Below are 16,250 nucleotides of genomic sequence, written 5' to 3'. Positions count from 1 at the left end.
GTGAGGAGTGAAGATTGACTGACACTGGGAGAGAGTCACAGAGTGGGGAGTGAGGAGTGAAGATTGACTGACACTGGGAGAGAGTCACAGAGCGGGGGGAGTGAGGAGTGAAAATTGACTGACACTGGGAGAGAATCACCGAGTGGGTGGAGTGAGGAGTGATGATTGGCTGACACTGGGAGAGAATCACAGAGCGGGGGGAGTGAGGAGTGAAGATTGACTGACACTGGGAGAGAGTCACAGAGCGGGGGAGTGAGGAGTGAAGATTGATTGACACTGGGAGAGAGTCACAGAGCGGAGGGAGTGAGGAGTGAAGATTGACTGACACTGGGAGAGAATCACAGAGTGGGGGGAGTGAGGAGTGAAGATTGACTGACACTGGGAGAGAGTCACAGAGCGGGGGGAGTGAGGAGTGAAGATTGACTGACACTGGGAGAGAGTCACAGAGCGGGGCGAGTGAGGAGTGAAGATTGACTGACACTGGGAGAGAATCACAGCGCGGGGGGAGTGAGGAGTGAAGATTGACTGACACTGTGAGAGAGTCACAGAGCGGGGGGAGCAAGGAGTGAAGATTGATTGACACTGGGAGAGAATCACAGAGCGGGGGTAGTGAGGAGTGAAGGTTGCCTACATTACAACAGTGGCTGCACTTTGGCGGGGCAGGACTGAGGGAGCCCCGGTGTCCTGGGCCAATATTTATCCCTCAACCTACGTCACTAAAACCGATTATCTGGTCATTATCACCTTGCTGTTTGTGGGAGCTTGCTGTGCAGAAATTAGGCTGCCACGTTTCCCACATTACAACAGTTACTACACTTCAAAAAAGTGCTTCATTGACTGTAAAGCGCTTTGGGACGTCCTGAGGTTGTGAAAGGCGCTATAGAAATAAAAGTCTTTCTTTTTTCTTTCTTTAAACTGGAACGGTAAATTCTGGCATATAAAAGGATAGCTTCAGGTTGTGGTGTGCCTGTATTACTTGGAGAGCTCACGGTGCCATTGTGACTGGCTCATCCTGTGCTGGGCTCGAGAGAAAGGGTTTCCAGCCTCGCTTCCTCCAACTCTGCGCAGCGCCACATGGCCCGAGGTTGGGATGGGGCTGGACTGGGCAGCTGGCCAGTGCTCAGTGTCTGAGCTCGCACATGAAGCATGGCTGCTGGGACAGCGAGGGCCCATGGACAGTTTCCCAGCGAGAGTCAGGAGACAAGGGGAGAAGTTCGGGGTGGGAGTGAATGGGAGGGGGCGGCGGGGGAATAACCTTAGAGCTGTGGCCAGCCCGTCTCCTCACGTTCTGCCTCTTCCCATCCCTTCCTCACAGAGAGAACTACCTGGTGCTAGACATCTTCTTCGAAGCTTTGAATTACGAAACCATTGAGCAGAAGAAAGCTTACAATGTGGCAGGATTGCTGGGTGAGTGGCCGGACATCAACACTGTATTTGTGATACGCACTGAGGCACCTGAGGGGTAAATTGAGTCGCAGCCCCTTCGGGGCGCTAACTTCACCGGGCCCCAAAAAAATTCACACCCCTCGCGGCCGACATTCGCCAGTAGCACCCCAAGAGGGGGGGGGCTGGTCAGGAGGCGGGGGGCGGGAGCGCAGGCAGGTGCTGGCAGGCGGCCAGCAACAAAGATGGCCGCCCCGCACCTCGCCTTAAATTAGCGCTGCCCCAGCCGCAGGTCGGACCCCCTGACCCTGTCGGACATTGCGTCTGGCAGTAAGTCAGGGGGAGCTCCCTAAGATCACGGTCGGGGCGTCGCTCACGGCGATGACATCCCTCGTCGGGTGCTAATTTTTAGGTCGTGGGGTAAGAGGAACTGGAGGCAATCTCATGGAAAGTAGGTTGATGCGTAGTGAAGAAGGAGTCGGAGGAAGCGGGTACGGGAGTGTACGATACTGGACCACAGATCCAGAGATGACGAGCTCAAACCCCACAACCGAGAGTAAGACTGGGTATAAACAGTCAGAGTGAGACTGGGTATAAACAGTCAGAGTGAGACTGAGTATAAACAGTCAGAGTGAGACTGGGTACAAACAGTCAGAGTGAGACTGGGTATAAACAGTCAGAGTGAGACTGGGAATAAACAGTCAGAGTGAGACTGGATATAAACAGTCAGAGTGAGACTGGGTATAAACAGTCAGAGTGAGACTGGGTATAAACAGTCAGAGTGAGACTGGGTATAAACAGTCAGAGTGAGACTGGGTATAAACAGTCAGAGTGAGACTGGGTATAAACAGTCAGAGTGAGACTGGGTATAAACAGTCAGAGTGAGACTGGGAATAAACAGTCAGAGTGAGACTGGGTATAAACAGTCAGAGTGAGACTGGGTATAAACAGTCAGAGTGAGACTGGGTATAAACAGTTAGAGTCAGACTGGGTATAAACAGTCAGAGTCAGACTGGGTATAAACAGTCAGGGTGAGACTGGGTTTAAACAGCCAGAGTAAGACTGGGTATAAACAGTCAGAGTGAGACTGGGTATAAACAGTCAGAGTGAGACTGGGTATAAACAGTCAGAGTGAGACTGGGTATAAACAGTCAGAGTGAGACTGGGTATAAACAGTTAGAGTCAGACTGGGTATAAACAGTCAGAGTCAGACTGGGTATAAACAGTCAGAGTGAGACTGGGTATAAACAGTCAGAGTCAGACTGGGTATAAACAGTCAGAGTCAGACTGGGTATAAACAGTCAGAGTGCGACTGGGTATGTAAACAGTCAGAGTGAGACTGGGTATAAACAGTCAGAGTGAGACTGGGTATAAACAGTCAGAGTGAGACTGGGTATAAACAGTCAGAGTGAGAGTGGGTATAAACAGTCAGAGTGAGACTGGGTATAAACAGTCAGAGACAGACTGGGTATAAACAGTCAGAGTAAGACTGGGTATAAACAGTCAGAGTGAGACTGGGTATAAACAGTCAGAGACAGACTGGGTATAAACAGTCAGAGTCAGACTGGGTATAAAAAGTCAGAGTCAGACTGGGTATAAACAGTCAGAGTCAGACTGGGTATAAACAGTCAGAGTGAGAATGGGTATAAACAGTCAGAGTCAGACTGGGTATAAACAGTCAGAGTGAGACTGGGTATAAACAGTCAGAGACAGACTGGGTATAAACAGTCAGAGTCAGACTGGGTATAAACAGTCAGAATGAGACTGAGTATAATCAGTCAGAGTGAGACTGGGTATAAACAGTCAGAGTGAGACTGGGTATAAACAGTCAGAGTCAGACTGGGTATAAACAGTCAGAGTGAGACTGGGTATAAACAGTCAGAGTGAGACTGGGTTTAAACAGTCAGAGTGAGACTGGGTATAAACAGTCAGAGTGAGACTGGGTATAAACAGTCAGGGTGAGACTGGGTATAAACAGTCAGAGTCAGACTGGGTATAAACAGTCTGAGTCAGACTGGGTATAAACAGTCAGAGTGAGACTGGTTATAAACAGTCAGAGTGAGACTGGGTATAAACAGTCAGAGTGAGACTGAGTTTAAACAGTCAGAGTGAGACTGGGTATAAACAGTCAGAGTGAGACTGGGAATAAACTGTCAGAGTGAGACTGGGTATAAACAGTCAGAGTGAGACTGGGTATAAACAGTCAGGGTGAGACTGGGTCTAAACAGTCAGAGTCAGACTGGGTATAAACAGTCTGAGTCAGACTGGGTATAAACAGTCAGAGTGAGACTGGTTATAAACAGTCAGAGTGAGACTGGGTATAAACAGTCAGAGTGAGACTGAGTTTAAACAGTCAGAGTGAGACTGGGTATAAACAGTCAGAGTGAGACTGGGTATAAACAGTCAGAGTCAGACTGGGTATAAACAGTCAGAGTCAGACTGGGTATAAACAGTCAGAGACAGATTGGGTATAAACAGTCAGAGTCAGACTGGGTATAAACAGTCAGAGTCAGACTGGGTATAAACAGTCAGAGTGCGACTGGGTATATAAACAGTCAGAGTGAGACTGGGTATAAACAGTCAGAGTGAGACTGGGTATAAACAGTCAGAGTGAGACTGGGTATAAACAGTCAGAGTGAGACTGGGTATAAACAGTCAGAGTGAGAGTGGGTATAAACAGTCAGAGTGAGACAGGGTATAAACAGTCAGAGACAGACTGGGTATTAACAGTCAGAGTGAGACTGGGTATAAACAGTCAGAGTGAGACTGGGTGTAAACATTCAGAGTGAGACTGGGTATAAACAGTCAGAGTGAGACTGGGTATAAACAGTCAGAGTCAGACTGGGTATAAACAGTCAGAGTGAGACTGAGTATAAACAGTCAGAGTGAGACTGGGTATAAACAGTCAGAGTAAGACTGGGTATAAACAGTCAGAGACAGACTGGGTATAAACAGTCAGAGTGAGACTGGGTATAAACAGTCAGAGTGAGACTGGGTATAAACAGTCAGAGTGAGACTGGGTATAAACAGTCAGAGTGAGACTGGGTATAAACAGTCAGAGTCAGACTGGGTATAAACAGTCTGAGTGACACTGGGTATAAACAGTCAGAGTGAGACTGGTTATAAACAGTCAGAGTGAGACTGGGTATAAACAGTCAGAGTGAGACTGGGTATAAACAGTCAGAGTGAGACTCTGTAAAAACAGTCAGAGTCAGACTGGGTATAAACAGTTAGAGTCAGACTGGGTATAAACATTCAGAGTGAGACTGGGTATAAACAGTCAGAGACAGACTGGGTATAAACAGTCAGAGTCAGACTGGGTATAAACAGTCAGAGTCGGACTGGGTATAAACAGTCAGAGACAGACTGGGTATAAACAGTCAGAGTGAGACTGGGTATAAACAGTCAGAGTGAGACTAGGTATAAACAGTCAGAGTGAGACTGGGTATAAACAGTCAGAGTCAGACTGGGATTAAACAGTCAGAGTCAGACTGGGTATAAACAGTCAGAGTCAGACTGGGTATAAACAGTCAGAGTCAGACTGGGTATAAACAGTCAGAGTCAGACTGGGTATAAACAGTCAGAGTGCGACTGGGTATATAAACAGTCAGAGTGAGACTGGGTGTAAACAGTCAGAGTGAGACTGGGTATAAAAAGTCAGAGACAGACTGGGTATTAACAGTCAGAGTGAGACTGGGTATAAACAGTCAGAGTCAGACTGGGTATAAACAGTCAGAGTGAGACTGGGTATAAACAGTCAGAGTGAGACTGGGTTTAAACAGTCAGAGTGAGACTGGGTATAAACAGTCAGAGTCAGACTGGGTATAAACAGTCAGGGTGAGACTGGGTATAAACAGTCAGAGTCAGACTGGGTATAAACAGTCTGAGTCAGACTGGGTATAAACAGTCAGAGTGAGACTGGTTATAAACAGTCAGAGTGAGACTGGGTATAAACAGTCAGAGTGAGACTGAGTATAAACAGTCAGAGTGAGACTGGGTATAAACAGTCAGAGTGAGACTGGGAATAAACTGTCAGAGTGAGACTGGGTATAAACAGTCAGAGTCAGACTGGGTATAAACAGTCAGAGTGAGAATGGGTATAAACAGTCAGAGTCAGACTGGGTATAAACAGTCAGAGTGAGACTGGGTATAAACAGTCAGAGACAGACTGGGTATAAACAGTCAGAGTCAGACTGGGTATAAACAGTCAGAATGAGACTGAGTATAATCAGTCAGAGTGAGACTGGGTATAAACAGTCAGAGACAGACTGGGTATAAACAGTCAGAGTGAGACTGGGTATAAACAGTCAGAGTGAGACTGGGTATAAACAGTCAGAGTGAGACTGGGTATAAACAGTCAGAGTGAGACTGGGTATAAACAGTCAGAGTCAGACTGGGTATAAACAGTCTGAGTGACACTGGGTATAAACAGTCAGAGTGAGACTGGTTATAAACAGTCAGAGTGAGACTGGGTATAAACAGTCAGAGTGAGACTGGGTATAAACAGTCAGAGTGAGACTCTGTAAAAACAGTCAGAGTCAGACTGGGTATAAACAGTTAGAGTCAGACTGGGTATAAACAGTCAGAGTGAGACTGGGTATAAACAGTCAGAGACAGACTGGGTATAAACAGTCAGAGTCAGACTGGGTATAAACAGTCAGAGTCGGACTGGGTATAAACAGTCAGAGACAGACTGGGTATAAACAGTCAGAGTGAGACTGGGTATAAACAGTCAGAGTGAGACTGGGTATAAACAGTCAGAGTGAGACTGGGTATAAACAGTCAGAGTCAGACTGGGTATAAACAGTCTGAGTGACACTGGGTATAAACAGTCAGAGTGAGACTGGTTATAAACAGTCAGAGTGAGACTGGGTATAAACAGTCAGAGTGAGACTGGGTATAAACAGTCAGAGTGCGACTGGGTATATAAACAGTCAGAGTGAGACTGGGTGTAAACAGTCAGAGTGAGACTGGGTATAAACAGTCAGAGACAGACTGGGTATTAACAGTCAGAGTGAGACTGGGTATAAACAGTCAGAGTCAGACTGGGTATAAACAGTCAGAGTGAGACTGGGTATAAACAGTCAGAGTGAGACTGGGTTTAAACAGTCAGAGTGAGACTGGGTATAAACAGTCAGAGTCAGACTGGGTATAATCAGTCAGGGTGAGACTGGGTATAAACAGTCAGAGTCAGACTGGGTATAAACAGTCTGAGTCAGACTGGGTATAAACAGTCAGAGTGAGACTGGTTATAAACAGTCAGAGTGAGACTGGGTATAAACAGTCAGAGTGAGACTGAGTATAAACAGTCAGAGTGAGACTGGGTATAAACAGTCAGAGTGAGACTGGGAATAAACTGTCAGAGTGAGACTGGGTATAAACAGTCAGAGTCAGACTGGGTATAAACAGTCAGAGTGAGAATGGGTATAAACAGTCAGAGTCAGACTGGGTATAAACAGTCAGAGTGAGACTGGGTATAAACAGTCAGAGACAGACTGGGTATAAACAGTCAGAGTCAGACTGGGTATAAACAGTCAGAATGAGACTGAGTATAATCAGTCAGAGTGAGACTGGGTATAAACAGTCAGAGTGAGACTGGGTATAAACAGTCAGAGTCAGACTGGGTATAAACAGTCAGAGTGAGACTGGGTATAAACAGTCAGAGTGAGACTGGGTTTAAACAGTCAGAGTGAGACTGGGTATAAACAGTCAGAGTGAGACTGGGTATAAACAGTCAGAGTGAGACTGGGTATATAAACAGTCAGAGTGAGACTGGGTGTAAACAGTCAGAGTGAGACTGGGTATAAACAGTCAGAGACAGACTGGGTATTAACAGTCAGAGTGAGACTGGGTATAAACAGTCAGAGTCAGACTGGGTATAAACAGTCAGAGTGAGACTGGGTATAAACAGTCAGAGTGAGACTGGGTTTAAACAGTCAGAGTGAGACTGGGTATAAACAGTCAGAGTCAGACTGGGTATAAACAGTCAGGGTGAGACTGGGTATAAACAGTCAGAGTCAGACTGGGTATAAACAGTCTGAGTCAGACTGGGTATAAACAGTCAGAGTGAGACTGGTTATAAACAGTCAGAGTGAGACTGGGTATAAACAGTCAGAGTGAGACTGAGTATAAACAGTCAGAGTGAGACTGGGTATAAACAGTCAGAGTGAGACTGGGAATAAACTGTCAGAGTGAGACTGGGTATAAACAGTCAGAGTCAGACTGGGTATAAACAGTCAGAGTGAGAATGGGTATAAACAGTCAGAGTCAGACTGGGTATAAACAGTCAGAGTGAGACTGGGTATAAACAGTCAGAGACAGACTGGGTATAAACAGTCAGAGTCAGACTGGGTATAAACAGTCAGAATGAGACTGAGTATAATCAGTCAGAGTGAGACTGGGTATAAACAGTCAGAGTGAGACTGGGTATAAACAGTCAGAGTCAGACTGGGTATAAACAGTCAGAGTGAGACTGGTTATAAACAGTCAGAGTGAGACTGGGAATAAACTGTCAGAGTGAGACTGGGTATAAACAGTCAGAGTGAGACTGGGTATAAACAGTCAGGGTGAGACTGGGTATAAACAGTCAGAGTCAGACTGGGTATAAACAGTCTGAGTCAGACTGGGTATAAACAGTCAGAGTGAGACTGGTTATAAACAGTCAGAGTGAGACAGGGTATAAACAGTCAGAGTGAGACTGAGTTTAAACAGTCAGAGTGAGACTGGGTATAAACAGTCAGAGTGAGACTGGGAATAAACTGTCAGAGTGAGACTGGGTATAAACAGTCAGAGTGAGACTGGGTATAAACAGTCAGAGTGAGACTGGGTATAAACAGTCAGAGTGAGACTGGATATAAACAGTCAGAGTGAGACTGGGTATAAACAGTCAGAGTCAGACTGGGTATAAACAGTCAGAGTCAGACTGGGTATAAACAGTCAGAGACAGATTGGGTATAAACAGTCAGAGTCAGACTGGGTATAAACAGTCAGAGTCAGACTGGGTATAAACAGTCAGAGTGCGACTGGGTATATAAACAGTCAGAGTGAGACTGGGTATAAACAGTCAGAGTGAGACTGGGTATAAACAGTCAGAGTGAGACTGGGTATAAACAGTCAGAGTGAGACTGGGTATAAACAGTCAGAGTGAGAGTGGGTATAAACAGTCAGAGTGAGACTGGGTATAAACAGTCAGAGACAGACTGGGTATTAACAGTCAGAGTGAGACTGGGTATAAACAGTCAGAGTGAGACTGGGTGTAAACATTCAGAGTGAGACTGGGTATAAACAGTCAGAGTGAGACTGGGTATAAACAGTCAGAGTCAGACTGGGTATAAACAGTCAGAGTGAGACTGAGTATAAACAGTCAGAGTGAGACTGGGTATAAACAGTCAGAGTAAGACTGGGTATAAACAGTCAGAGACAGACTGGGTATAAACAGTCAGAGTGAGACTGGGTATAAACAGTCAGAGTGAGACTGGGTATAAACAGTCAGAGTGAGACTGGGTATAAACAGTCAGAGTGAGACTGGGTATAAACAGTCAGAGTCAGACTGGGTATAAACAGTCTGAGTGACACTGGGTATAAACAGTCAGAGTGAGACTGGTTATAAACAGTCAGAGTGAGACTGGGTATAAACAGTCAGAGTGAGACTGGGTATAAACAGTCAGAGTGAGACTCTGTAAAAACAGTCAGAGTCAGACTGGGTATAAACAGTTAGAGTCAGACTGGGTATAAACAGTCAGAGTGAGACTGGGTATAAACAGTCAGAGACAGACTGGGTATAAACAGTCAGAGTCAGACTGGGTATAAACAGTCAGAGTCGGACTGGGTATAAACAGTCAGAGACAGACTGGGTATAAACAGTCAGAGTGAGACTGGGTATAAACAGTCAGAGTGAGACTAGGTATAAACAGTCAGAGTGAGACTGGGTATAAACAGTCAGAGTCAGACTGGGTTTAAACAGTCAGAGTCAGACTGGGTATAAACAGTCAGAGTCAGACTGGGTATAAACAGTCAGAGTCAGACTGGGTATAAACAGTCAGAGTCAGACTGGGTATAAACAGTCAGAGTGCGACTGGGTATATAAACAGTCAGAGTGAGACTGGGTGTAAACAGTCAGAGTGAGACTGGGTATAAACAGTCAGAGACAGACTGGGTATTAACAGTCAGAGTGAGACTGGGTATAAACAGTCAGAGTCAGACTGGGTATAAACAGTCAGAGTGAGACTGGGTATAAACAGTCAGAGTGAGACTGGGTTTAAACAGTCAGAGTGAGACTGGGTATAAACAGTCAGAGTCAGACTGGGTATAAACAGTCAGGGTGAGACTGGGTATAAACAGTCAGAGTCAGACTGGGTATAAACAGTCTGAGTCAGACTGGGTATAAACAGTCAGAGTGAGACTGGTTATAAACAGTCAGAGTGAGACTGGGTATAAACAGTCAGAGTGAGACTGAGTATAAACAGTCAGAGTGAGACTGGGTATAAACAGTCAGAGTGAGACTGGGAATAAACTGTCAGAGTGAGACTGGGTATGAACAGTCAGAGTGAGACTGGGTATAAACAGTCAGAGTGAGACTGGGTATAAACAGTCAGAGTGAGACTGGGTATAAACAGTCAGAGTGAGACTGGGTATAAACAGTCAGAGTCAGACTGGGTATAAACAGTCAGAGTCAGACTGGGTATAAACAGTCAGAGACAGATTGGGTATAAACAGTCAGAGTCAGACTGGGTATAAACAGTCAGAGTCAGACTGGGTATAAACAGTCAGAGTGCGACTGGGTATATAAACAGTCAGAGTGAGACTGGGTATAAACAGTCAGAGTGAGACTGGGTATAAACAGTCAGAGTGAGACTGGGTATAAACAGTCAGAGTGAGACTGGGTATAAACAGTCAGAGTGAGAGTGGGTATAAACAGTCAGAGTGAGACTGGGTATAAACAGTCAGAGACAGACTGGGTATTAACAGTCAGAGTGAGACTGGGTATAAACAGTCAGAGTGAGACTGGGTGTAAACATTCAGAGTGAGACTGGGTATAAACAGTCAGAGTGAGACTGGGTATAAACAGTCAGAGTCAGACTGGGTATAAACAGTCAGAGTGAGACTGAGTATAAACAGTCAGAGTGAGACTGGGTATAAACAGTCAGAGTAAGACTGGGTATAAACAGTCAGAGACAGACTGGGTATAAACAGTCAGAGTGAGACTGGGTATAAACAGTCAGAGTGAGACTGGGTATAAACAGTCAGAGTGAGACTGGGTATAAACAGTCTGAGTCAGACTGGGTATAAACATTCAGAGTGAGACTGGGTATAAACAGTCAGAGTCAGACTGGGTATAAACAGTCTGAGTGACATTGGGTATAAACAGTCAGAGTGAGACTGAGATTAAACAGTCAGAGTGAGACTGGGTATAAACAGTCAGAGTGAGACTGGGTATAAACAGTCAGAGTCAGACTGGGTATAAACAGTCAGAGTGAGACAGGGTTTAAACAGTCAGAGTGAGACTGGGTATAAACAGTCAGAGTGAGACTGGGTATAAACAGTTAGAGTGAGACTGGGAATAAACAGTCAGAGTCAGACTGGGAATGAACAGTCAGAGTCAGACTGGGTATAAACAGTCAGAGTGAGACTGGGTATAAACAGACAGAGTCAGACTGGGTATAAATAGTCAGGGTGAGACTGGGTGTAAACAGTCAGAGTGAGACTGGGTATAAACAGTCAGAGTGAGACTGGGTATAAACAGTCAGAGTGAGACTGGGAATAAACAGTCAGAGTCAGACTGGGTATAAACAGTTAGAGTGAGACTGGGAATAAACAATCAGAGTCAGACTGGGTATAAACAGTCAGAGTGAGACAGGGTTTAAACAGTCAGAGTGAGACTGGGTATAAACAGTTAGAGTGAGACTGGGAATAAACAGTCAGAGTGAGACTGAGTATAAACAGTCAGGGTGAGACTGGGTGTAAACAGTCAGAGTGAGATTGGGTATAAACAGTCAGAGTGAGACTGGGTATAAACAGTTAGAGTGAGACTGGGAATAAACTGTCAGAGTGAGACTGGGTATAAACAGTCAGAGTGAGACTGGGTATAAACAGTCAGAGCGAGGCAGGGTATAAACAGTCAGAGTGAGACTGGGTATAAACAGTCAGAGTGAGACTGGGTATAAACAGTCAGAGTGAGACTGGGTATAAACAGTCAGATTGAGACTGGGTATAAACAGTCAGAGTCAGACTAGGTATAAACAGTCAGAGTGAGACTGGGTATAAACAGTCAGAGTGAGAGTGGGTATAAACAGTCAGAGTGAGACTGGGTATAAACAGTCAGAGACAGACTGGGTATAAACAGTCAGAGTGAGACTGGGTATAAACAGTCAGAGTGAGACTGGGTGTAAACATTCAGAGTGAGACTGGGTATAAACAGTCAGAGTGAGACTGGGTATAAACAGTCTGAGTCAGACTGGGTATAAACATTCAGAGTGAGACTGGGTATAAACAGTCACAGTGAGACTGGGTATAAACAGTCATAGTGAGACTGGGTATAAACAGTCAGAGACAGACTGGGTATAAACAGTCAGAGTGAGACTGGGTATAAACAGTCAGAGTGAGACTGGGTATAAACAGTCAGAGTGAGACTGGGTATAAACAGTCTGAGTCAGACTGGGTATAAACAGTCAGAGTGAGACTGGGTATAAACAGTCAGAGTCAGACTGGGTATAAACAGTCTGAGTGAGACTGGGTATAAACTGTCAGAGTGAGACTGGGTATAAAGAGTCAGAGTGAGACTGGGTATAAACAGTCAGAGTGAGACTGGGTATAAACAGTCAGAGTGAGACTGGGTATAAACAGTCAGAGTCAGACTGGGTATAAACCGTCAGAGTCAGACTGGGTATAAACAGTCAGACTGAGACTGGGTATAAACAGTCAGACTGAGAATGGATATAAACAGTCAGAGTGAGACTGGTTATAAACAGTCAGAGTCAGACTGGGTATAAACAGTCAGACTGAGACTGGATATAAACAGTCAGACTGAGACTGGATATAAACAGTCAGAGTGAGACTGGGTATAAACAGTCAGAGTCAGACAGGGTATAAACAGTCAGAGTGAGACTGGGTATAAACAGTCAGAGTCAGACTGGGTATAAACAGTCAGACTGAGACTGGATATAAACAGTCAGACTGAGACTGGATATAAACAGTCAGAGTGAGACTGGGTATAAACAGTCAGAGTCAGACAGGGTATAAACAGTCAGAGTCAGGCTGGGTATAATCAGTCAGAGTGAGACTGGGTATAAACAGTCAGAGTGAGACTGGGTATAAACAGTCAGAGTGAGACTGGGTATAAACATTCAGAGTGAGACTGGGTATAAACAGTCAGAGTGAGACTGGGTATAAACAGTCAGAGTGAGACTGGGTATAAACAGCCAGAGTCAGACTGGGTATAAACAGTCAGAGTGAGACTGGGTATAAACAGTCAGAGTGAGACTGGATTTAAACAGTCAGAGTGAGACTGGGTATAAACAGTCAGAGTGAGACAGGGTATTAACAGTCAGAGTGAGACTGGGTATTAACAGTCAGAGTGAGACTGGGTATAAACAGCCAGAGTGAGACTGGGTATAAACAGTCAGATGAGACAGGGTATAAACAGTCAGAGTCAGACTGAGTATAAACAGTCAGAGTGAGACTGGGTATAAACATTCAGAGTCAGGCTGGGTATAAACAGTCAGAATGAGACTGGGTATAAACAGTCAGAGTGAGACTGGGTATAAACAGTCAGAGTCAGACTGGGTATAAACAGTCAGACTGAGACTGGGTATAAACAGTCAGACTGAGATTGGATATAAACAGTCAGATTGAGACTGGGTATAAACAGTCAGAGTCAGACTGGGTATAAACAGTCAGAGTCAGACTGGATATAAACAGTCAGAGTCAGACTGGGTATAAACAGTCAGAGTCAGACTGGGTTTAAACAGTCAGAGTGAGACTGGGTATAAACAGTCAGAGTGAGACTGGGTATAAACAGTCAGAGACAGACTGGGTATAAACAGTCAGAGTGAGACTGGGTATAAACAGTCAGAGTCAGACTGGGTATAAACAGTCAGAGTGAGACTGGGTATAAACAGTCAGAGTGAGACTGGGTATAAACAGTCAGAGTCAGACTGGGTATAAACAGTCAGAGTGAGACTGGGTATAAACAGTCAGAGTCAGACTGGGAATAAACAGTCAGAGTGAGACTGGGTATAAACAGTCAGAGTGAGACTCGGTTTAACGAGTCAGAGTGAGACTGGGTATAAACAGTCAGAGTCAGACTGGGTATAAACAGTCAGGGTGAGACTGGGTATAAACAGTCAGAGTCAGACTGGGTATAAACAGTCTGAGTCAGACTGGGTATAAACAGTCAGAGTCAGACTGGGTATAAACAGTCAGAGTGAGACTGGGTATAAACAGTCAGAGTGAGACTGGGTATAAACAGTCAGAGTGAGACTGGGTATAAACAGTCAGAGTCAGACTGGGAATAAACAGTCAGAGTGAGACTGGGTATAAACAGTCAGAGTGAGACTCGGTTTAACCAGTCAGAGTGAGACTGGGTATAAACAGTCAGAGTCAGACTGGGTATAAACAGTCAGGGTGAGACTGGGTATAAACAGTCAGAGTCAGACTGGGTATAAACAGTCTGAGTCAGACTGGGTATAAACAGTCAGAGTGAGACTGGGTATAAACAGTCAGAGTGAGACTGGGTATAAACAGTCAGAGTGAGACTGGGTATAAACAGTCAGAGTGAGACTGGGTATAAACAGTCAGAGTGAGACAGGGTATAAACAGTCAGAGTCAGACTGGGTATAAACAGTCAGAGTGAGACTGGGTTTAAACAGTCAGAGTCAGACTGGGTATAAACAGTCAGAGTGAGACTGGGTATAAACAGTCAGAGTGAGACTGGGTATAAACAGTCAGAGTGAGACTGGATATAAACAGTCAGAGTGAGACTGGATATAAACAGTCAGAGTGAGACTGGTTATAAACCGTCAGAGTGAGACTGGGTATAAACAGTCAGAGTGAGACTGGGTATAAACAGTCAGAGTGAGACTGGGCATAAACAGTCAGAGTGAGACTGGATATAAACAGTCAGAGTCAGACTGGGTATAAACAGTCAGAGTGAGACTGTGTATAAACAGTCAGACTGAGACGGGGTATAAACAGTCAGAGTGAGACTGGGTATAAACAGTCAGAGTCAGACTGGGTATAAACAGTCAGAGTGAGACTGGGTTTAAACAGTCAGAGTCAGACTGGGTATAAACAGTCAGAGTGAGACTGGGTATAAACAGTCAGAGTGAGACTGGGTATAAACAGTCAGAGTGAGACTGGATATAAACAGTCAGAGTGAGACTGGATATAAACAGTCAGAGTGAGACTGGTTATAAACAGTCAGACTGAGACGGGTTATAAACAGTCAGAGTCAGACTGGTTATAAACAGTCAGAGTGAGACTGGGTATAAACATTCAGAGTGAGACTGGGTATAAACAGTCAGAGTGAGACAGGGCAAAAACAGTCAGAGTGAGACTGTGTATAAACAGTCAGACTGAGACGGGGTATAAACAGTCAGAGTCAGACTGGGTATAAACAGTAAGAGTGAGACTGGGTATAAACTGTCAGAGTGAGACAGGGTATAAACAGTCAGAGTGAGAATGGGTATAAACAGTCAGAATGAGACTGGGTATAAACAGTCAGAGTGCGACTCGGTATAAACAGTCAGAGTGAGACTGGGTATAAACAGCCAGAGTGAGACTGGGTATAAACAGTCAGATGAGACTGGGTATAAACAGTCAGAGTCAGACTGGGTATAGACAGTCAGAGTGAGACTGGGTATAAACAATCAGAGTCAGGCTGGGTATAAACAGTCAGAGTGAGACTGGGTATAAACAGTCAGAGTGAGACTGGGTATAAACAGTCAAAGTGAGACTGGGTATAAACAGTCAGGGTCAGACTGGGTATAAACAGTCAGACTGAGACTGGGTATAAACAGTCAGAGTGAGACTGGATATAAACAGTCAGAGTGAGACTGGGTATAAACAGTCAGAGTCAGACTGGGTATAAACAGTCAGAGTGAGACTGGGTATAAACAGTCAGAGTCAGACTGGGTATAAACAGTCAGACTGAGACTGGATATAAACAGTCAGACTGAGACTGGATATAAAGAGTCAGAGTGAGACTGGGTATAAACATTCAGAGTCAGACAGGGTATAAACAGTCAGAGTCAGGCTGGGTATAATCAGTCAGAGTGAGACTGGGTATAAACAGTCAGAGTGAGACTGGGTATAAACAGTCAGAGTGAGACTGGGTATAAACATTCAGAGTGAGACTGGGTATAAACAGTCAGATGAGACAGGGTATAAACAGTCAGAGTCAGACTGAGTATAAACAGTCAGAGTGAGACTGGGTATAAACAGTCAGAGTCAGGCTGGGTATAAACAGTCAGAATGAGACTGGGTATAAACAGTCAGAGTGAGACTGGGTATAAACAGTCAGAGTGAGACTGGGTATAAACAGTCAGAGTGAGACTGGGTATAAACAGTCAGAGTGAGACTGGGTATAAACAGTCAGAGTGAGACTGGGTGTAAAAAGTCAGAGTGAGACTGGGTATAAACAGTCAGAGTGAGACTGGCTTTAAACATTCAGAGTCAGACTGGGTAAAACAGTCAGAATGAGACTGGGTATAAACAGTCAGAGTGAGACTGGGTATAAACAGTCAGAGTGAGACTGGGTATAAAGAGTCAGAGACAGACTGGGTATAAACAGTCAGAGTGAGGCTGGGTATAAACAGTCAGAGTGAGACTGGGTATAAACAGTCAGAGTCAGACTGGGTATAAACAGTCAG

This window comes from Somniosus microcephalus, chromosome 4, assembly GCF_052327205.1.
Source record: "Somniosus microcephalus isolate GS21.2 chromosome 4, FLI_Smic_1.0, whole genome shotgun sequence".
Lineage (NCBI taxonomy): Eukaryota > Metazoa > Chordata > Chondrichthyes > Squaliformes > Somniosidae > Somniosus > Somniosus microcephalus.
Note: the sequence above shows the minus strand (reverse complement) of the source record.